Below are 23,237 nucleotides of genomic sequence, written 5' to 3'. Positions count from 1 at the left end.
AAATATTAGACATAAGCCCTCCTATAAAAATGACTCGGGTAATTAAGTCCACAGCGTGTCCCAAGAAGAAAAACATGTGCAGATAGCTTATCTTCTTTTCTTGTTATCTATCAAACACCTCTGTTTGAATGTAAAAAACAACAACAATAATCATCGCCTCTTTCTCTTTGTAGTTATCAATAAATCAAACATCCATCATACAGGTTCTCGGTTTCTGTTTATTGAATAGACTCTGTCAGGTAGAAAATCACATTTCTACTTCTGGCTGGATACGCAAGCTAATACGGTAACCAGAGTCGGAGCCGGGAGGGGGGAGAAATATCGGACTAAAACAACCTGACCAACTCGACTGACCCAGGACCCCTGCGCACCCCAACTCACAGCCATCTCCACCGACCTCTCCCGGTTTACCACCGCACACTGTGCATAAAGACAGCCTGTTTGCCAGTTAATTTCTACTATAGAAAGCATAAAGAAGAGACACCCTTGACAAAATGCGTAAATATATTTATTAGTGACAAAATACACACAGGTGTATACCTAGCTGACAATATGCTGCAACCTTAACCATAACCTTGATACAACTTCCCAGCAACGCTGTACAAACGTTTTGTGTTTGCTGGGTGGGTGTAAATATGCTTACATGCATACATATATATTCAAACTATTTAGTTTATTCACATGGGTAAAGCTTCTATCGTTTTTTAAAGCAATTGTTTTGAGTATTTATTAACTTTTTGTTTGTTTGTGTAGTTAAAAAACAGCTTCAATAATTGTTTTTTAATTTCACAATTTGATTCAAAACTTCAGCAAAATGTAGGCTGTGATATGCCTAATTTTAACACCATTTCAATTCAGTTGACTTTTTTCAGTTGTACAGCAGAATGAAAAGAATAATGAATGAATGAATGAATAATTTAATGAATGAATGAATGAACGAACCATATACATAAGTCAATACACACATGCATACATACAAACATACATACATACATACAAACATACAAACATACATACATACATACATACATACATACATACATACATACATACATACATACATACAGGAATATAACTTTTCCTATATCTTCGTGCCACGTTTTCGATTTACACGACGTGATGGTTATTTACACACACTTGTCAGTGTTAATAATTTATTGGGAGAGAGTAGCAGGCGGTTCAATACTCTCCGACTGGGTCCACTTATTGAACTCTTCCACGTTGGGATCATCTCTTACTTTTGGCCTGGAATTACATCAGAAAAAATAGTAATGCTGTAGTTGTGACTTATTTGATATATTTGGATATTTATTACACATATATATTTGTATTTTGCAGGCCTATATATTTATTTGGGGCAAAGGATGTATTTCAAAGGGGGCGATTAATTACAACTCAGAAGTGTACACTGGAAACATCTGTGTAATAGACTATATGTAACCTGTAATATAAATATGACGATTTAAAAAATAGGAAAGTATGACGAGACCTTGTACAAAACCGATGCTAATGTTACAGTCAATTTGCACAGGACGCAGAGTAAATGCACGACCGTCCCCTTGCAGGTTTCTCGGGAAGTGGGTGGTCGTTTTTAAAAGGCAAGACAGGTAAAGGGTTGTCAGAAAGGTGTCTGGCTTATTATTTAGAGTAACTACCATTAAGGGACTGTGAAACCCTGCAACGCAGCAGGGTGCTTGAGAGCAGCGCTGGAAACCTCACGGCTGCAGCCCGCTTATCAGGCTGTCAATAAAATAGGATGGGATGCTAAAGCTGGGCCAGGTGCGGCCTTTCCCCCTCTCCAAACTGCGCCCTCTCCAAAAACTGATCAGGCGTGAACTGAGATCTGTACAGCCAGGCATCCCTCTCCTGGCCCTGCTTTCAGTGCATGCAAGTGTGTGGGTCTGTGTGTGCGTGCGTGTGGACAGACAAACACAAACACATGACATAGTTACATATTTAAAGATATCCTTTAGTGGTTGACTTCACATCTGTCAGGAAGTAGAAGAAAAGTGACGGAGAATGAAGGTGTTTAATCCTTAGGTTACTAGTTAGTATATTGTTAGAAATATAATATTTAATTCATATAGTTGGTCACATTTGACTGTTTTACATTATTATTATTATTATTATTATTATTATTATTATTATTATTATTATTATTGTTGTTGTTGTTGTTGTTGTTTTTGTTACTACTACGAAGTGATATGCGGGAAAAGTTAAATTTGTAATAACTTTTTTAATCGTATAGACATATTTTACATTATTATTCTTATCTTGCTTCTACCTGTTATATATATATACACAACACACACATACAAACATAACTATTGGTGACCAAATAAATATTAAAAAGTTATTAATTTGAAAAGTAATATTATAAAATATGTATTTTAATTTAGATGGTATTTCGGTATTAGACTTTTACATGTATAATTTAGTCATAGATAATAATAATAATAATAATAATAATAATAATAATAATAATGATATTAATAATAACAATAATAATAATAATAATAATAATAATAATAATAATACGTATTATTATTATTATTATTATTATTATTATTATTATTATTATTGTTGTAGTTCTATGTGGCGGGAAGTGAGGAAGTATGAAAAAGTTAATTAAGTACAAACATTTTTTGTCTTATATTTTTATATATAAACATTTAAAATGTTTTCACAATATTGTTTTAAGTAGTCCATATATACGTGGCAGCGACTGATTTTTAAGGAATTCCCAAAGCCGTGTTCATTCAAACTGAGAAGATTGAAAACAAATACTGTAATGATCAGGCTTGCTTCTCTAGCCAAGCAGAACCCGAGCAGCAATAATAAGCGCATCAGGAGCAATTTGTTTACTGCTGCGGTGCGCAGTGCAAAGTCTAGGGTCCGACCACGATGTACAATAATGGGATTGACCAAAAGAGAGAAAAAATACATTTCTTAATTTGCCATTTTGATGGAGAGAAAAATAATCACTCCAGTCCTAATGTGGATCCAATGGCTGTCAGGTATGTGTGAAAATCAGCCTGCGTTTTGCTGTGTGTGAATCCTGGATGGCACTGTGTTTCTGCTTTCTTTCAGAAAAACTTGGCAGTGAACTTTCTATTGTGTACTTGTTGAAAAGCTTGTTGTCGTCGTTGTTTTATTGCGAATTTATTTTCAAAAATTGGAAAGGAGGGATTTTGACCTGGTTCTGAAAACAAAATTATGTTTTTCATGCTTTTATTTGTTGTCAATATATACTGAATGAATATGCATCATGAGCATTTAAGTCATAAATAAAAGGTAGAGCTTAGTTACGCATATGTTGGAGAAAAAATAAGTTTTCTTCATGAAACTTTTGTTTGTATTAGTGAAACGGAATAAGTACATTTCCACCTGAGAAGGTACAACATTAAAACCATTGTATACATCATTGCTTCAATGTTGATCGAGTTCAGAAACGTTAGGCTATGTCTGGTTTGAATAAAAGTGATATTTTGCAGCAGGTGCAAACATTTTGATTAAATACATTTCATAGTGTATCTATATGGGCCTGTAGCTACTGACATTCAAATGAATTATTCTTTATTATATTTTATTTTGCATTTAAAGATTAGTTAAATAAATCGGGTTTATTATTTTCAGTGAAATGTTGTGTTGGGTAATTCCTTTTTTTTCTCCTGTGAAATATTTTAATAAGCTTGGCTCTGTATAGTGTTTGATTTGTTTCTCTCCCCCTCATCCCGGTTTTTGGACGGAGACATTAGCTGAATTCCCTCGGGGTGATTGGATGCAATTTGCTCAAAGTAGACAGGCACGTCCTGGATGTTAGAAACTCACTTTGGCTCAACGTGACAAGCCTGAGTTCGATCTACAATTGTATTTGAAAGCGCAATGAGCGGAAAGATCTTCCATCATTAAGCCTACCTCTCCTTTAGCAACATAACAAGATACTTCATTTGCACACAAATGCTCATAACAATTCAATTTGCAACACCTCCTTTAATAAAACCCACTGCAAACATAATGCGTATGGAGATTTAAAAAGCTCCATATATTGCGCACGGGCCATGGTCACTTTGTACTTTAAATCTAGTAGAAGAACCGAGTTGCAACAAGGGGATTTGCACTACTCCATGACCCTTGTAATTGGATTAAATATAGACGGGGACGCATAAAAATACCAAGATTGACACCTGCCAACTGGACTTCCTTGTGATTGATTGTGATGCTTCGTGCTGGCAACAATAATGAAATAAATTGTATGGATAAAACAGCACATTTGTCATTTCCGTGCCACAAGAGGAGGAAGTCAATGTGTCTGGCAAGCTGTTAGCTGACAGACACGAACAGGAGGAGGAATAAGAGCTAACGAGGGTATCAAACCTCCTGACAAGACAAATGAGGAGTCCTCACACTTTACAAATTAATAACCTCTCATGGAAACGTATTGCACAGTTCAAAATATGAAACCATGTCTGAGATTCATCGCATTCTCATATCAGAGCCTTACAGCGCTGTTAATTTCCCACACAGCCCAATAAAACACGCACCTGCTTTAATACACACATATAAGCGTGTACAGGTACAGAAACCTCGTTTTAAAAAATGATTGAAAAAGGTTTCATAATACACCCCATTAGCTGTTAAAGTGGAAAATCAACGAGACGTGTGCTCATTTTTAAAACAATTCTGTTCAATAATTAGTTCTGTTCACTTTCCGCAAACTTGCTTGCTTGTCTTGTGTAGATATCAGGGATCAGTTACAATGTTTACTTCTTCTTCTTCTTCTTCTTCTTCTTCTTCTTCTTCTTCTTCTTCTTCTTATTACTGTTATAATTATTATTATTATTATTATTATTATTATTATTATTATTATTATTATTATTATTATTATTATTATTATTATTATTACCCATGAAAGTCACAATGATACACGAAAAGATGTCTTCAACATATTTTTAGCTTGTATATATAAAACAATCTCTCGACAATAGCGTGGTATTCTCAAGTATGTGTGTATGTATGTTTGTATGTGTTTATGTGTGTATGTATGCATACTTTACGAAAAATGAATACATAAATGAATGCTACAAACGTTTCTGTAACTGTCCATTTCTGTAATTGCAAAAGTTCACATTTTCACTCTAGAGCTATTTTGATTAATTTCCTATCCTGGTTCAACCATAGCAGAATTATTCTTCTGAAGGATTCCATTCTAAATTCCATTCCATATATCCATTGCATTTCCTATACCCCCCCACGCACTTGAGTTTTAGCTAAATCATTTGGCCGCCGCCTTCATTATGTTTTTTGGCGGATTATTTAGACCAACCCCTTACTATCTACAGGTAGGTATAGGCCCCTGTATGTGCAGCATCCCCTCTTAAGAGTCTTAATGGGCCTGAGGAGACCGCTGGTGGATTCATGCTGCTCTTTCTTATAACTTTTATTGTGATCCAGGACTCACACCGCTTTATTATACAGCATGTACTGCTCTAAAAGTATACATTAAGGAAAGCTATGACAAGTCAGTGTATGCACTTCTTTAAGTCTGTTCTGTAGCTGTCAGAAGGTACTTTACGCCGGATCTCCCTTCCCTAAAAAGGAAAGACTGACCTGCAATGGGCTACTACTGATACAGTCTTTCAGATATCATTGTCATACACTGTAGAGCGTCACAGCAGACAGATGTTTTTTCTAATACTTTCTCTACAACTCTGATAAAACCATCGGACAGACAGGTGTAGAGAGTAAAAGAGATAAGGGGAGTTAAGGCTCTAGAGATAATGTCGGCATCTCTTCGTTTGAGGATTTATGGTCCTGTGACAGTAACATATAAGTCTGCAGAAACTGTCCCGGTCAATTATTATTATTATTATTATTATTATTATTATTATTATTATTATTATTATTATTATTATTATTAAACAAGAAAAGTAAAAAAAAATAGAGAAGAAAGGTTGCTTTTCGTGCTTGAATAAAAACGTTACTTCCATGTGCAAACACCTTGTGGGTGTCTTGATTATTGGAGGACGCTCTTAAACGAATTGAGATTACAGGGCCTGGGTGTGTCCCTTCCGAAATACATCAGTACTAACTCAATAAGGACTGTCACTCCTTAACATCAATAATCCTCAGAGTGCTGCATGAGTCATGTATGCGGTCTAAAAGAGTTTACCATGGCAATGTAATGCATTAATTAATTAATTAGTGTAGCTGCTGCTAATCTAACATGAGATCGTCCTCAAAGCAAAAAAAAATAAAAAAAAATAATAATAATAAAAAAAATGGAATTAAGATATATTCTGAAGGATGTCTTTGAAACACACACACACATATATTACAAGTGTATTATAAAAACGTACGAAAAATTGCCAGTAGAAGGCAAAATAAACAAACAAACAAACAAACAAACACTTTTCATTTTAATACGGTGAAGGAGGTTCTATGGAGAGCACAGTAAGAGACTGGAGGCTGTGATCCCAGCATTGTCCCCATCTTGGATCAAACCCAATTTCTTAAATGCCAAGTACTACTACATTTGTTAGCTAGGACCATAGTCTTAATTTAATTCACATTTCACTTTAAAGAAATCCTATAATTTCATTTTATTTTATTTCCATTTGCTGATAATTTTTATTATTGTATTGCGTGCCCGCAGGCATGGTTATAACATCCATACCCTGAACAGAATATGATGGATAGAACCTAATTTAAATAAATAAATAAATAAATAAATAAATAAATAACAGACATAAAATATACATAAAACAAACAGGCTTTTCTGCAATATGACACTTCTTTGGTGGGTATGGAGTCGTGCTTCACAGATTTTCTTTCAAGGGAATGCATTGTTTTGAGCTAATTGTATGTATTATAACAGCATATTATGTATATATATTCCGAGATGTAGTCTTATACAAATAATGCAATGTGTTGCAACGTCTTGCTTTCTAGCTGACTAGGAACAAATCATCTGTTCCCTCATAATTCACAACACAAAGCCACAAGCAGGCTACTGTAAAATATCTAATAGTACGTCTTTTCCTTTGTTGTAATTACATATGAACCCATTCCCCTAAATTAAGCCCTGAAAATAATGTGAAGCCGAGTAAAAGGTACAGCCAAGTTACATCGAATTAGTTTTAGCTCCCCAGTGACTACCTCTATTAACATTATCATCTCAAACAGTTTCTTTTTTTTCCCTTTTTTTATGTACACACTATTGTTAGTAAATCAACTCCTTGGGTCCGTGGAGACGCTGACCCCTGGCAATTCACTGAAAGTGTAATTATCTGCCCGTATCTTGGAAAGATTTAAAAGATTACATTTCAACTAAATCTATATCAATGCTAATTTTTTGTGCCAGACTCCAGGTGCTTGTGCCCAGCAGACCGCTTTAGAAAGAGGAAGGGGGCTTGCTGTGTGGAAGAGCAAGTGAGATGATGTCTCTCATAAAATTATACCTATTTTTTTTTCCACAAAATCAGGTCTAGATTCGGCAACGTTAAACAAAGCAACCATGCTAAATTAGAGTTAAACAAAAGATCTTTTAATTCTCCCCTAAAGTTCCCAATAACTGTATGTCTGGGAGCTAATCGTCTAGGAAAAATCAAACATAAAAGAATTAGTGAATAGGAAAAAGTGTTAGGATGTCTGCATATATAGGCCTATACACACACACACACACACACACACACACACACTAGTGTGCCACTTAATTGTATACAATATTCAAAGCACTTGGTCTTGATATATACACCTTCTTCTTCTTCTTCTTCTTCTTCTTCTTCTTATCATTTATGCTCAGATGTTCGGGTATAAAATATCTAAAATGTATTGGAATACTAATTCTGAATTGTGATTTTAACAGGTGAGAATTGGAGAGGGAGGGAAAGAGAGGGAGAGAGAGGTAGAGAGAGAGAATCAAGAAAGTTCTATGATATGTGACTATATAGAACTGTACATTGTTTCTGTCTATAGAAGTCAGGTAACATATTGTCTGTTATTTTATATATTACAAAATAGTACATGCCTCCTACAGTACGTTTATTTGAGCTTTTTATTGATATATATTTGACCATGTATGTAATCATACTTGCAAGTATTGCATTCTACAAAAATATCAAATAAACGTGTGTGTGGAAGAGGGCTTTAAATTAAATCAATATAAACTATGAGCTTAGGGCTCACAAACTTCTTAGCCAGGCCGAAGGACAGAAAGAGAGAGAGAGAGAGAGAGAGAGAGAGAGAGAGAGAGAGAGAGAGAGAGAGAGAGAGAGAGAGAGAGTTTAGATATCAATAAACAATTCATGAAAAGTAGCCAAACAGACCCCTCACAGAAATGCGCACATTTTAAAAATAAAATGCGTTTACTGTTAAGGTCATTAAGCTGTGATACATAGCTTCAAGCGAACCAAAGATGAAATATAAAAACACCTAATGCGACAAACTCAACACAAATCTCGATGATACATTTAAATGAATACATCAGTGATGCTGGATTTGAATAAGCAAAGATAACCCAAGTATGTAAAACAACACACACTAAATCAGGCAATAACAACGACAAACCGTCTGGAAAATGGGCCCATGGAGCAGCAGGAATTTACTTTTTTATCTAGATGACAAATTTTATCCTGAAGTAAATATCTTGAAGATAATTGAACTGATTACTCTTTGCAAAGTCTATAGTCCTGAATATAAAAGGCGGTGTGACAGTAGGAATAGTTGTTAGTAGTGCTATACACGATTTTTAATTAATTTCATACCGTTGGCGAGATCTTATGCATAATGTGTATACAAAAATATGCTAATCTACAATTCTCTAGCTTATAATGGTATACATTATTGATGTTGCATACACAAATGGGCTCTCATGAAACATGAAACATGAAACAGTAGATATTAGAGATTTGGGTCTGTCAAATTTCATCCGACGTAATGTTCAGGCTGATGCATAATTCTGTGGGAAAATCAGGGGCTTGATCTTAGTCTGACGTAATGGGGTCTTGCAGAAAAGGCTAGAGAAGGTCTGCATCTTGTACACTATTTATCAACATTATTATATTAATAATAAAAGTCCACTCGTATAATACTTCAAAAAGTAAACACCATACACAATTTCCATTTATTCAAAAACATCTCCTTGATTATACAGTCTCTTCCCTACCTAATTACCTACTTACCCTCCTTCCTATCTGTCTATCTGTCTGTCTATTTGTCTACCTGTGTTTGTCTGGTATCTCTTTTTACTCTCTATCCATCTTATTATGTTGAATCGATACTACTCACAAGAGGTACTCGACGAAAATTAGAAAGTGATTAGAAGTGATATTCAAACACAGTTAACCTTCTCGTTTGATGGTGCTAAAATGTAATACAAAAATGTGCGAGTTTTGTTGTGCATTAAACCTGTATGTGTTTGAGTATGTGTGTATGTACGCATGTATGCATGTATGTGAATAAAATAATACATATCCCACAGTTTCTCTGTCATAAATGTAAGTGTAAAAATGCAATCCATAACTTAGTAGTTTATCTTAGACAGTCGCCACACAGTTAGTTTTACCCCTTTAATAGTAAGATGTATTATTTGGACCTGAAACTATTAATGTGAGTAATTTTACAAACGTTCACAATCTGTTGAGGGGGGATGGAAATCAGCATGTATTTATGTATTTGTTTATATGTATTTCTCTTGTAAGTGTTGTTACTTGTTCCTTTGGAATCAACGATTATGAGCTGTATCACAAATCAGCCAATGAAATCCCCAAACCGTTTACTGTTGATTAAAAAAAAAAGAAAACCATCTGGTTATAGACTTGCTTAAGATCTTCCCTTAATTATGCTTTTAATTAAAGACGGTTCAAGGCTGTGGACCACATGAAGGGCAGTAATTACAAATTACATTACAAACCCAACAGATGTAGCTTTATCTGCTGGGAAAAAAGGTACCAAAATAAAATTCGACAAAGTTTAGGATGAATTAATCCGCTGCCTTGAGAATAGAGGCACATTTTCCATTATACAGAGTCCTAGCCAGGATTTAAGTTCTCTGTCATGATTGTTTTCATATTTCTTTGACATCTATTGATTTAGAGGCAGCTGCAAGGCTTTGTCACAAGAGAGAAGAGCAGTCACAATATATTAGCTTGATGGCATAACTCGAACATTGGGAGGCTAGAAACATGACCAAAAAAAACAAAAAAACACGTGACCAGCACTTGCACTACTTATAAAATTCAAAAACATTAATTGTTTCAATAATGTGATTATAAAGATAAAAAACATAATTCCAAGTAAAGGAACCAAAATGAAATATCTTCTGTCAAGGATATATTTTATGTTCACATAACTACTTGTCTTCCAAACAAAACAAAAAAATTCCACAAAAATCTTTCCTTTTTTCATTTCTTAAACTATAACTCATCATACGAGGAACACAGATTTCTTCAGCACTGTAACTTATTGTAACGTGAATCATAAGACATCATTGGATTTGTATAATAATAACATAATGTAGAAGGCAGAACAAAATAGTTGAATTCAACAGTATTTGGAGTTTCTTGTATCCCTAGCCTAAATGCTTTGTCCATTTTATAAAGAGAGAACAATTTGTCCCAAGATTTAGTTTTCTTCTTTAATGGGAATAATAACAAATTACACGTACGTCCTGTTAATTGTACATTTGTCTGAATTTGTCTGACATGTTTGTGTATGAAGTTTGTGGGAAAATCACAATTATATATATATATATATATATATATATATATATATATATAAACAATAATGGCGATGGTTATCCATGCAAGCAGAGTATAGTGTGTCTAATTGTATATAGACCTAACTATGCATGTGCATATATACGTTTAAATAGCCCTTAGGCCTTTTGATAGGACTAAAGTGTGTCGATGTAAGAAAAATGTGTAACCATGAATACTCAGGAGATATAATTGATCGCAGGCTGACTTGTTTTTCATTCGTTTCATATTGTTTTAAATGCAATATAACTGGTTTTAATAGACTACATTATTTTCATTTTAAATCGTTTTATTCAATATAATGAGGGAATTTTAAGTTCAGTTTAAATGTCTCTTAGATGAAAATACTTTATTACTATAACTATACTTTAAGTATATATAAAAACATATATGTTGAGCAAAGATCAACAGGGGCTTTGTCCTATTCGTCATTACATATTAGTTAAGACATGTTGTGACATGGACATTGAAAACTACCGAACAAGTGCTACATCTCGGGCCCATCAATAATAAATACTTCACTTCTACCCGTGTGGGTTGCAGATCTGCTGCCATGTCAGACTCAAAGTGAATATAAAAGCAACATAATATCACACTATATATATAGTGCTAATTGTTAAAGCATTGCAAAATAGTCACCCTTAGTCACAAGGCCCATGCAGAAAACAAAAACATAAAAAAATGCGAATCCAAATGAAATCCACTTATGTCTTACCATTAAGGCATATTGAGATGCTTTAAATAAGTCTTAGACCCACCTAAACTTGTCCAATTACATTTTCAATTCATAATTGAATTCTGCAGAGTTTTTATTTTTGTATGTAGACCAACATTATTTATGTATTGTTGCGGGCATTGAAATGTGCCACAGAAAAAACTACCTTTTATTTAATTTCCCCTGTGTGACTGTAAACACAAACTCATCTTGACTTGAGACTAATCTGAAATGGGACAGACTTAATGACCAGGGTGAGCACAGAACCCCTGCCAAATAACATCAATGCATTATTACAGATGTTTTAGGACTGAGGTGCATTTGTCCTAAAAATGCGAGGGACAGGGTCTGTGTGTACATGTGTGTAGGGCCATGCCACCGCGTATTATGTAAAAGTTAAAATTATCTCGAAATCAGTGTGTGTTTTTAGAGATATAGCGTACTTCCTGTTGTCAGACCTAATGACGGGGATTAGATCTAACTTCTCTCCAAATACAAACAACTGGGCTAAAAGCAAACACCCAAAATGACCAGCCATCTGTTAAAGGTGCACTTTGCAGGAAGAAAAGGGCACTCTTTAAAATTGCGAAAAGAAAACGGTGAAAGCTGTGTGCAAAATTGAATTTCCTCATGATTTCCGGGAGATAATGTACATTATTCATTTCTGGCACTTATAAATACGCAACAATTGAATATCTATGCTTTGGCATATGGTTTATTGGGACAGTACAAAGGTTGATTAAATGTAATGTTATGTTTACTGTAAATCACTGATAGTGACTACATCAATTAATATTTCAATTGATTAAAATACAGCCATATTTAAGAAATATGACTGTAAACATAAGGTCGAAAGGACAATCACCATCCATTAACTAAAACCTGTTAAGTGTAATGGAAAGTGCTATTTGGTTGGTGTGTTAATATTTAACATACATACATTCGTACATATACATACATACATACATACATACATACATACCTTTGTCTACACGAAGTACTGGGGTGCTAACAAGTCTTATAAGTTGATTTAGACGTTCATTTTAATTAAGACGTTTGTTTACCGAATGTGTTATCGTTTAGCAAGGTGTGATTCGCAAAATTAAGCCCAAGCATACATTCAAATTATGGAGGCAAGCTATTATTATTAGAAACCATTGAAAGATAGATAGATAAACTGACAGACAGACAGACTGCTTCAATCTGCTTCAGTTGGTTTTAGCAATTGTATGCATGGAGAAGTACAGTGGTTTACATTGATTTTCGTGTTTCAGTAACAACACTGTCGTTTTGTTTTGGCAAAGATGAAAGAGAAAGTGACAAAACTGTAGCAAAGGAGATACTAGGACTTAGACTGCATTGCATCTCTCTGCTCCAAGTGAAGTATTCAGTGGCATTTAGCTGATTTCGACTCTGCTACTTGGGTAATACAGATTACCTTTTCATGTATCCTTTTGGTCCGTAAATAAACATTTAAAGGTAGAGAGAACCCCCCTTTGGCAGGAGAAATACCATTCTGTCTTTTGTAAAAATGATTTACACCCCCGTTATTTTCTAACAACACGATGGGCCTCTAAACATCTGCGCAGGGCAACTTTTGAGGGAGAGCCAACATAGCACCCTTTAATTTGTTGTTTAATTTATAACGCATCTCGACTTGTGTTGAAGGAGGATGCTACATGGTGTGTAAAAAGTTTTTTTTCAAGTTGTGTGTAAAGTGTTTTAAAACCCTGCCACGTTGTTATCCGGCCCTCTTCTATACAAGTAAAGGTTTCCAGCACCATTTTTGTCAAAGCCACATGGAAACAGACTCTTGCCTAACCAACAAGTTTTTTTTTCTTCCCTTTTGTCGCCTCTATACATATGTAAAAGAAGTCCAATAAAACGCAGAATAAAAGCTTCCACTGCTAGTAAATCTTGGGTAGACAAAAACCTCCACTTGTGATTCTTCAAAAGCTGCTCAAAGCTACCAGTTTACCAAAGTAGTCTCCAGTCAATACCTCTGATTGGAAAATAAATAGCTTTGTGGATAAAAAACCTCAATCCCATTGTTATGCAGTGAATGCGGGGTTTACATACAACAGCTTTGCCTGTTGCCTGACCAAAGAGCCCAACTGTAAAGAGAGAAAAATCCCCTCTAAACTTAAAGTTTGTACTATTATCTCAATCACTCTGAACAAGACATTTTGTGCTGAAATTGGCAACTTATTTATATCAATATACTACAAATTCTTGAATCGATTTGACACACGCAGGCCACTACATACTATATGTTTTATAATAGGAATTTAAAGTATAATTCAATCAAGTATAATAAAGCTTTATACTTTAGTATGCAATAGTTTATTTTATTTTATTGTATTGATTTATTTCATTTGAACTTCCAATGGCAATTATTTTCACCCTGAACAGTAAACAACAACACAGGTGAAGGAAAAATCGCAATAATTTATTATTTTAAGAACTATTAAGACGCAAACAAATATTGTCATGGTAATACCAAACAAAAATACAATTCTGATTTGAAATGTAAGAAAAATCAATGCAATTCAATTCAATGCAGTCTGTTTCTGAAGACTGATTTATTAGCTTTATTTAGTGATAGATCAACCAATAATTCAAATTTCAGCCGGATATGTGTTATTGGTGGATTTCACTATAAGATATCTGTATAGAGTGATGTACACAAAGGATAATGTATGTTCTCCATTCCAGCTTGAAATAAATCAAAATCTATTGTCATTAAAAGGAGAGTAAGTCTAAAAACAATTATTGATCAATCAAATGGAATGCGTGCCTTTAGTTTAAATGGGATAGTTTAAAAATTGACAAATTGTAGACTCTGAAAATGAAAGGTATGTGGGAAATGCACAGTTACCGCATCTTCTACACCCAAAAGCCAAACAATATTAATGTATAATAATAATAATAATAATAATAATAATAATAATAATAATAATAATAATAATAATATAGTGATGATGATGATGATGATGATGATGATGATGATGATGATTATTATTACAGAACGTCACACATTGCTTGCCGTTTGCACTCATTTTAACGAGTTAAATAATAAATCATGGAAACTTAGTAATTAACTATATAGTACTCACTTTCCTCCATATCCGACCCTAATTGTCATCTGTGTAGAACATGAACTCCCTCTAGCGGCTGGAAACCAGCAAAGAGGTGGTTAATGTGCCAGTGCTGTGTGCTTTTATTTTGGCTACTGAAAGTAAGCAATTAAACCCTTAAGATACAATTAAACACTTTAAAACACACTTTTGCTCACTTGGAGAACACCCTCTTGATCATTACTGTATGCATTGTAAGGACAGGATTATCCATTCAACATTATGGAAGCACACAAGACCTTGGACTTCTTATAACGTATAATCTAGGTAAGGTTGTTTTTTCTGTAAAGCTTCTATAAGACATTCTTCTCTACAATGCAGTCAAGTGCACAGATAAAGGTTTCTGTGTGTTTGTTTTTAGTGATACTATAGTGCTCCAAAATCTTAAAACACTTCTGTGTGTGGCAACATAACACATTCTGCCGTTTTTAGAGACAAAACTAAATATTTTGTGAGTATCTGAGTGGGAAGACCAAGCCAGGAACAGGTGATTCAAGATTCATTATTATACAGAAAAAATAAATGAACAAACAAAACTTATTCAGTAATTAAATAAAGCGTATTCATATTGTGTCTCTTTCTCTTGGTCGCGTTCAAAGTGCACATTTAATTCAAACTGTGTGTTTTATTGTGAGTTCTCCAGACCTCACACTATATGAAGTCATTTACTGTTTTAGAAAAGACAATGTATACGATCTGGAGCAGGTCAGGTGATATTTAGCAGGTGTGTAATGGTGCTGAAGGGACAGCTCCACGTGTAGACTAGTACTAGCTTTGCAAAACATTTATACACATCGACAGCTGTTTTGATTATTTCCATTTGACAAGGAAAAACTAGCACATTTTATACATTTTACAGATTCATATATACAATCATATATATTTAAAATAAGAGATTTTCTATATAAGTAGACCCTCTCCCTCACATTATAGAGGCGTATAGTAACATTTGACGACACTACGTTTCTGAAAAGCAACGACCCTATGATTTACAATGGTTATAAATCCATATAAAAATCTGACATGAATCCGATAATGAATTAACAAATATGAAAACAAACAAATACATAAATAAACAAACTGTTTTAGCTAGCTCTATTTTAATGCATAATAATAATAATAATAATAAGAAGAAGAAGAAGAAGAAGAAGAAGAAGAAGAAGAATACGCCCAAAAGTAATAATGAAACGGTGAAAATGGTACATTCAGTTTTACTTGGTGTTTACGAAACATTTAAAAACATTTTTTTTTAAATTGTTTCTGAAACTTCAAATATCGGTATGTTAATTGTGTACCGTGCTGTAAGATGACGACATTCGTCTTGAAAGGCCTTGGCATGAACTTTAAACCCTAGTTTCCTGTCACTGAGTCATTTATGAAGTGTTTTTCTAAACCCCTGGTCATCGCTGCAGTCGTTTTGCTTTTTTCCGTGGAGTGACTGGCAGTCTACACATAAAGGCTACACATGTAAAATGTAAATGGTAAACACTATGTGCTGTAAGAGCATTTGGATGGTAATGCCCAGTCAATTACATTTCTTTCAAGATCATTAAGCACAAATCTGGCTTGTATTTTAACAAGACTGCCTGTGTATTTAATGAGGGTCAGGAAAGGGTAGATACTCGCTTTAATGGATGCATGTTTTCACACTCTGTATTACTGTCCGGTGTGACAGACCATGTTATGAGCAGGCATTCCTGGGTTCTTTATGGGCTGCTCCCATCAGAACAGCACCAAGGCATACCTCACCTTCTGGACCATAAAGCCGGCTGACACTGTGGACAGGGATTACTGTTTATAGTGTCGTGAGGGTATTCTGCCTGGTGTGCAGAACTTGAAACAGCATGACTCAGCAAACAGAATAAATGCATTTCACAATTGGAGGTTTTTGTATGCATATTATTAATTTTGCAAAGTGCAAATCGCTGTTACCATCACTAGTGAAATATCTAAATACCAAAGGTGGTGTAATAACAACAGTAGAAATACCACAGACAAAAATAAATAAAAAGGAAATGATGCAAGCGATCCATCCACATTAGTGAAAATGCACAGAAATAGATTTTATTTACCAGGGTGATCTCATTCTATATGCATTTTTTAATTAAGTATAACATGAACTTGAAAAATAATTAGATGTAAACTCTCTTTCACAAAGTTTATGGGTCAAGGGAACCTTTTGAGAATGCGAGCGTCTTATTTTTGGTCTTGAACCGATATTTTCCAGGAGCCAGCGATGACCTTGTCACATTCCATGCATCCCTACATGACAACATTGACCAGAAATTTCATTTTTAAATGGCCGCAGTTGGGATGCATTGGTTCAGTAGTGTCATGAGATAGACTCACAAAAAAAAACATAGTACAGTGGCATTGAGGCATCAAAATTGAAGAACCAGACTCACATTTTGAAGGAGTCACTCCCATTCTTCATAGAATACAGTCTAAAATTCCTGATGGTTCTGTGACTGTGCCGATTATGCACACAGCTGCCTCCACAGCATGCCCTAAATGTGTTTATACAGGTTCAAATCAGGCGAGGTTACATTTCAGTCCGTAAGTGGAATACCCTCCGTCCTTTCGTGCTGCAGTGAGGTGTCATTCTCTAAAAAGTGCTGCAGTTGAATATAAACTACATGTGTGACTAAGCCTGCTACAAAATAATAATTATAATCAATAATTCATTCATGAATTCACTCATATCTTCATTTATGTAGAAAGATCTATTGTGCAAATGGTATATTGTTTAAGATGAACACTATGAATTATAGTGACTGCAATAACTGAGGTGAGGGACACAATACAACACAATACACAGCAGAGCCCAGAGCTAAAGCAAATGTAATTGTGATCTGGTCCTCTGTGGTGGGCAGTGTCATGTAACACATTGCTGGTGATAAGAGTGTATAGGTTGCAAAGCAGAAGGATAAAGCCCAGGATCTATATGTACAGATTGAACAGGTAATAATGGGAACAATATTGTTTGCATTTCTCTCTAATGGTTAAACTACCTCGAACAATCAGGTGCGCTTATCATCTGAGCACTGGTGTGTGTAAAGAATGCAAAGCCCAGCTAGTCCACTGTCTGCTCATCATTACAGCCGCAGATCAGTATAATCAGTCAGAATAATCAGTGATTTACCTCCCATTTGAAACATGTGGATGTCTGTGTTGTTTGCCTTCTTCTATATTTTTCTCATTCTTTCTTGTTCTCTCTCTCTCTGTGTCTCTCTCTTTTTATCCTGTATTCCAGATGTCTCTCTGAGCAGCATGGCTTAATTTGTGTCACAGAAGAAAATAACTTAAAAGTCAACAAGTTCCACAAACCATAAGTGCATTGATGATTAGGATTCATGGCTCCCAGTTATTTTCTGTCCTACTGTACCACACATTATTATCCTGAGTAAGTATATCTTTACACAGTCCTAGAAATGCAAGAGACTATGAAGTAGGTTTCAGAAGCCTAACACTGAAACACTGTGGCACACTGCTTTCCTGGCCTTATCATTATTTTGTGATGTCAAATGTAGATGTTCAGCCACAGTTATTTGACAGTAAATAAGAAGCTTTAGTGTAGTTTTCTGCATATTTCTAACAAATTAGACACAGTTTTTAAGAATTCTCTAATGCATCTTTATAATCATGACTACATTAACCAATTATGTTTTAAAGTAAAACTGAATTGCCATCATTAGGTTTTGTCCAGGCTCTTTTTGTTTGATTTCCCAATTCAGACATCATGGCCCAGTTTGCTCAGCTCTTCAGCTCCAGTCCCTGAAGAATGAATCTGCTCATTTTGAACACCTGCTTTATTGCCGTGGTGTTTTGCCAATTTTAAGGGATTCAAGCAAACTCTGTTTAATTTGATTAAGGGTGTTTGAGCCTGATTTCCAATTGCAATTCCCTTGCATTACCACAAATGTACTTTTCTCTTCCACAAGCGCTACTTAGTTAGTAAGCTTATATCTTTATAGAATGTATTCTTTAAAACCACAAGGTAAATATCTTCAGATACATTCTGTGTTGGTAGATCAGTGTTTCCACCATCAACACAAATCAACCGGTTCGGAGATCACATTATGACATGATGGAATGGTTAATCCTCCAAAATGTTTTGTAGGTTTCGGCACGCAAGCACTGAAAAACCCCGAGAAACTTCAGCTCAGACAGAATTCATAATGAAGCACAAATTCTAACAGAAGAGGAGAAAGTCTTGAAGTGTGACAGACTCCCTGTGTGAAGCCATTGGCGTAACACAGTTAATCAATGACTCCACTCAGAGGAAAGAAACGTATCATTTGGTGAAGTTTCAAGCAGCTGGTTTATTTTGTCCAATATACCCATGCTAACATGAATTGAGTTAATTTAATCCTCACTTTTTTCCCCCCCAAAAGCTGCCATTCCTTTGCTACCTGATAGCTACTAATTGCTGCGACTACATTTCTGAATTGCAAATTTTCTGCACTGATAAAAACTTTGATTGCCTGTCAACCACACATAAGGAAAAGATCACCAATGCTAAATGAGGTGTTCCACGCTTGGATAATAATGCTTAATGAATTATTCAAAAAAGAATGCTTGAATGAAGCAAACAATTTGAAGGGTTAGTAACATCCGTAACAGTTCAACAGCCAAAAGAACAAAAGTATCATCCTGAAAATTACACTAATGATTAAAAAATGTGTATTAATTCTACATTTGGAGGGGGAAAGGGAAATGCCAGAGTGATTCTAAAGGTTAATCTTTATTTTCCCACTAATGAGCTCATTTTAGAAAAAAATGCAATTAAAAGGGCTCGATTCCGTATTTTGCAGGACACATTTAATAATGTATGTATTAATATGCATCCTTCTTTATGTGTAGTTTTTTTTTCTAATGGAATTCTTAATTACATTAAGCATACATCCCCGTAAACTTTACTCAATCATCAATATTATCAGTACAACATTGTTTGAATCAAAGCATAACATTATTATTAAATACTTGTTGTATTGCACTTTACTTACAAGTAACTGTAGCATTTTTGAAACCTTGTATTTTGTTTTCTCAGCGATCCATTATTATTGAATGTTTAAGAAGGTACATCTGCAGTTTTCATGGTTCTCGCTCAGAAGCGAAAATATCCGCACCCCTAATTTAATCAGACAGCACCTTTTTGATGGTGGATATCCTCAGATGTCTGACTGCCTTTAGATTTGTTGTGGTTGTCTTTTTATTGATTTGTTTTCTTGTAATTGAAAGCATAACAGTGAAATCAGACTTCAGCGAGGTGCGCCTACACCATTAGCCTCCATGGTGTAATGGAATTAAGCACATTGGTAAACCTCACGCATCAATAATGCCCACAGCTGGCCATGCTTCAACAAAACGACACATATGTTTGTATGAATAATTTCAAGTCACTGATAATTCACTAGTTACATCTGTCATTTATTAGCACAGGACACTTTACTTTGTTGATATAAAACCATAGGGCTGGCGGTGAGCTATACAGAGCCTGGGTCAAGCTCAAGAGAAAATGGGCCGTTATGTTTTCTGTGAGAGTCCGCTGTGTGAGGACCTACAGTCACAGCATTGTTTTTAAACATGACCATGTGTCTGCATGGTTTATTACCCCTTATTAATAAGTCATTAAACCTAATGCATCCAAAATATATTGTATTGATCGGTTGTCATTCAATTCAGTCTAGTGTGAACCTGACAAAACACTACTGCGAATAACTGTCACTGAAGTGTTTTATTACCTTGGTTAAAAACCGGAGGGTTTCCGGTTGCTTGTGGATTTAAGACAAGTAGAGTTAAACTATATTTGTCCCAATTCTACTGTCTCTGAAAAACATGTTGGCATACACAAAGAGGATAATTTCATGAATTTAAAACAGCAAATCTTAAGATGTCTGACTTTTTGCATTTCAAGTAATTGTTCGTCATCATAAATGACGTTCATAACTTAGATTAAAGATATCTGTAAGACTTGAAAACCTCAGAAATTCCCCAAGTGACTTCCTTCTTCTCTGTTCTTGCGTGTGGAGACTTGCCTATCCAGGATGGTGTTGGGTGGTTTCTGTTTCTGAGGCAATAGTCGAGTAATAATTAAAAGTATAATACTCCACCACAATGTCAACAGGACATTTCCTCCCTTTCCTGCCAGCGTCGTTGCATGGTGGAGAGAAGAAGTGACTTCAGCAAAACACCGCTGACCATCTGCTTCGGCATGCTCACTCAATGATGACTAATTCATTCCCCCCCGAGGACCCTGTCCCCCTGAATCTCTTTCGCTGTCTTTTTGATGTCACAAAATTAGGTTGATAAACACATGTTAATGTTCACAACAACACAGCATTAGAACTGACCAGTTAACATGAATGATTTTAATAGAATACTGCAGTCGTCAGAGAGGCAATATGTTTCCCACAATGTTTCGACCTGCAAGCTTCCCATGTGTTGTAGCATAGCTGCTGTTTAAAAAGCTAACCATCAAAACCCACTACATCTCCACTTATAACCAGAACACCCCTTGATGAGTGCTGGGGAACTGTTTTTTATTCACTCAACTGTTCTCTTCGCATCAGTTTTTTGCGGATCACATTGTGTGGAGTTTCTCGCCATTGACAAATTAAAGGCAATACTGGAAAAGAAAGCTGAGATCCAGTTGCTGAAGAAATCATTCACTCAAGAAACAATGTTAAAGCGGGGGAAAAACACTGATATGATCGCTGATGAAAGGAGCATGGTTCATTTAATTGAATTAACTCAGATTTGATGGTGTAAAGTGGTCCAATAAAAGGAGTAGCCATTCTTTTTCTTGGTTTTTAGAGTCACCTTCAATTCTTATATATATATACTCGTATCATATAGTGTGTGTGTGTGTGTGTGTGTGTGTGTGTCATTATGAGAATGATGTACTGCCATTTCATTCATATTTCTTGTATTTGTGTATCTTAATGACACAGGGAAGGAAGGTAATTGACTGTACAATTTCATTTTCAGTGCAAGAAAATGAAAGAAACAAAATCCATAAGCATTACTTAGGTAATGAATGTTATATTTCCAGTGTGACCATCCATATTAATTTCTATTTCTATAATAGATAGATTGATAGATGGATGGGTAGGTAGATAGATAGATAAAGAGATAGAAAGACTGAGAGATGAAGTGCACATGAACAATAGTTACAGTGTATCCAGCCGAGCAGAAGCGAAATGTACAGTGATCTGGTTAATGAGATGCTGTTTTCTCCATAGGTAAGGAGGCCTCCTCTGGACCAGAAGGTGTGGGACTCAGACCCTGCCTGGGGATGACTTGGACAACTTCCACTCACCAGCTCCACAGCATGCTAGTAGACAGACACTCCCATCTGACAATAGAAAAAATAAGCTGTTCACTTCTCCACTATTTCATTAGTTTCATGACATGCTTTCTGTGTCAGAAACGCATTCAAATTCTTCTGAAAACCACAGATACCAAATTTTCTAGTGCAGTGGCACCATTGAGCACAGCTAGTTTTGTGAAGTATACCTTACCTACTGTGTAGCAAAGTTTTTTTTTATGTCTCTACATCTGTGAAATTGTAATAATTAAAGAGTCTACTTTTGCAGTAACACACAAGTTTTAGTCTTTTTGTTTAGTTTCAGCAGGTGGCAAAGGTGGTGAAGTGGGAGTTACTAAAAAATGGGTATTAACAATCTTAAGCATGTTTCTTGATTACAAAGAAAGTACATTTTGACTGTGCTAGAAATAAAATATGTTAATGTGGGCATACTGTAAAGGGAAACCTGTGTTTTCTTTGCAGTCATTACAGTTTGTATGTATGGTTCCTAAATACATTATATGACCATTGATTGAAACACAAGACTATATCTAAATATATATGTATGATTTTAAGGAGCTCCATAAGTTACAGTCATTATTTTACTATTATCTGTGACCCCCTGAATGTATGTGTTTGCATCCTTCTTCCAGGTAACCAGCTAAGGTCATCTAGATATTGTGCTACACTTGCCAGAACCGTGTGTAGAAAAATGAAAGTACAACTTGGAACAAAAGCAGATTCACATGCTAGGCAACATATGCCTTGCTGCTGCCAAACCCGACGGGCTTTGTACATAACCAGAGGCAGATGTGCACCTAACCTACTGTCTCTCTCGAAAACTCCCAGATACACTTTTAAATACCAATAGGCTTTACAGCACACCTCCCTGTGTTTGAGAAAGAACATGTTTCATTGCACCGTTTACTAACACTCAAACAGGTCACACGACGGCCCGTGTCGAAACTTTAAAATGGCAGAATTGCAGCTGTTGTTTTTCATTTCTCTCTGTGTTGATCTTGGTTTAAAGCACTGATTCACAGATACCTGAGAATCAATGTCAAGGAAGTCAGCTCTCAGCAGAGCAACCCCTCCTGAGATGCAATGGCAGTGAAAGGGCACATCTGGAATGACAAAAGTTGGGTAATGAACTGCGCTGCTTCTGCTCTCGTACCATTTGCTCCATGTTTCACTCATGCAAAAGCTTTGTTTTGTGGACTTTTCTGAAAAGCCAAATAACACCATTAACCTGTGTGTGGAGAGAAACAGGAGACAGATAAACACATACATCTCTAGATAAACAGACACACTGGTAGATC

The 23,237-nt window shown here is 35.4% G+C and overlaps 1 long non-coding RNA gene across 1 annotated transcript; it reads left to right on the top strand.

Moving 5' to 3' along the window:
* The first annotated feature begins 2,831 nt into the window (after positions 1–2,831).
* LOC136747575 (uncharacterized) lies at positions 2,832–22,210 on the top strand. The gene is made up of 3 exons (XR_010816531.1): positions 2,832–3,017; positions 17,863–18,012; positions 21,854–22,210. It is a non-coding gene; the product is annotated as an uncharacterized LOC136747575 (long non-coding RNA).
* Positions 22,211–23,237: the final 1,027 nt, after the last annotated feature.

The sequence above is a fragment of the Amia ocellicauda genome, chromosome 4 (assembly GCF_036373705.1).
Source record: "Amia ocellicauda isolate fAmiCal2 chromosome 4, fAmiCal2.hap1, whole genome shotgun sequence".
NCBI lineage: Eukaryota > Metazoa > Chordata > Actinopteri > Amiiformes > Amiidae > Amia > Amia ocellicauda.
This window is presented reverse-complemented; position numbering and strand designations above follow the sequence as displayed.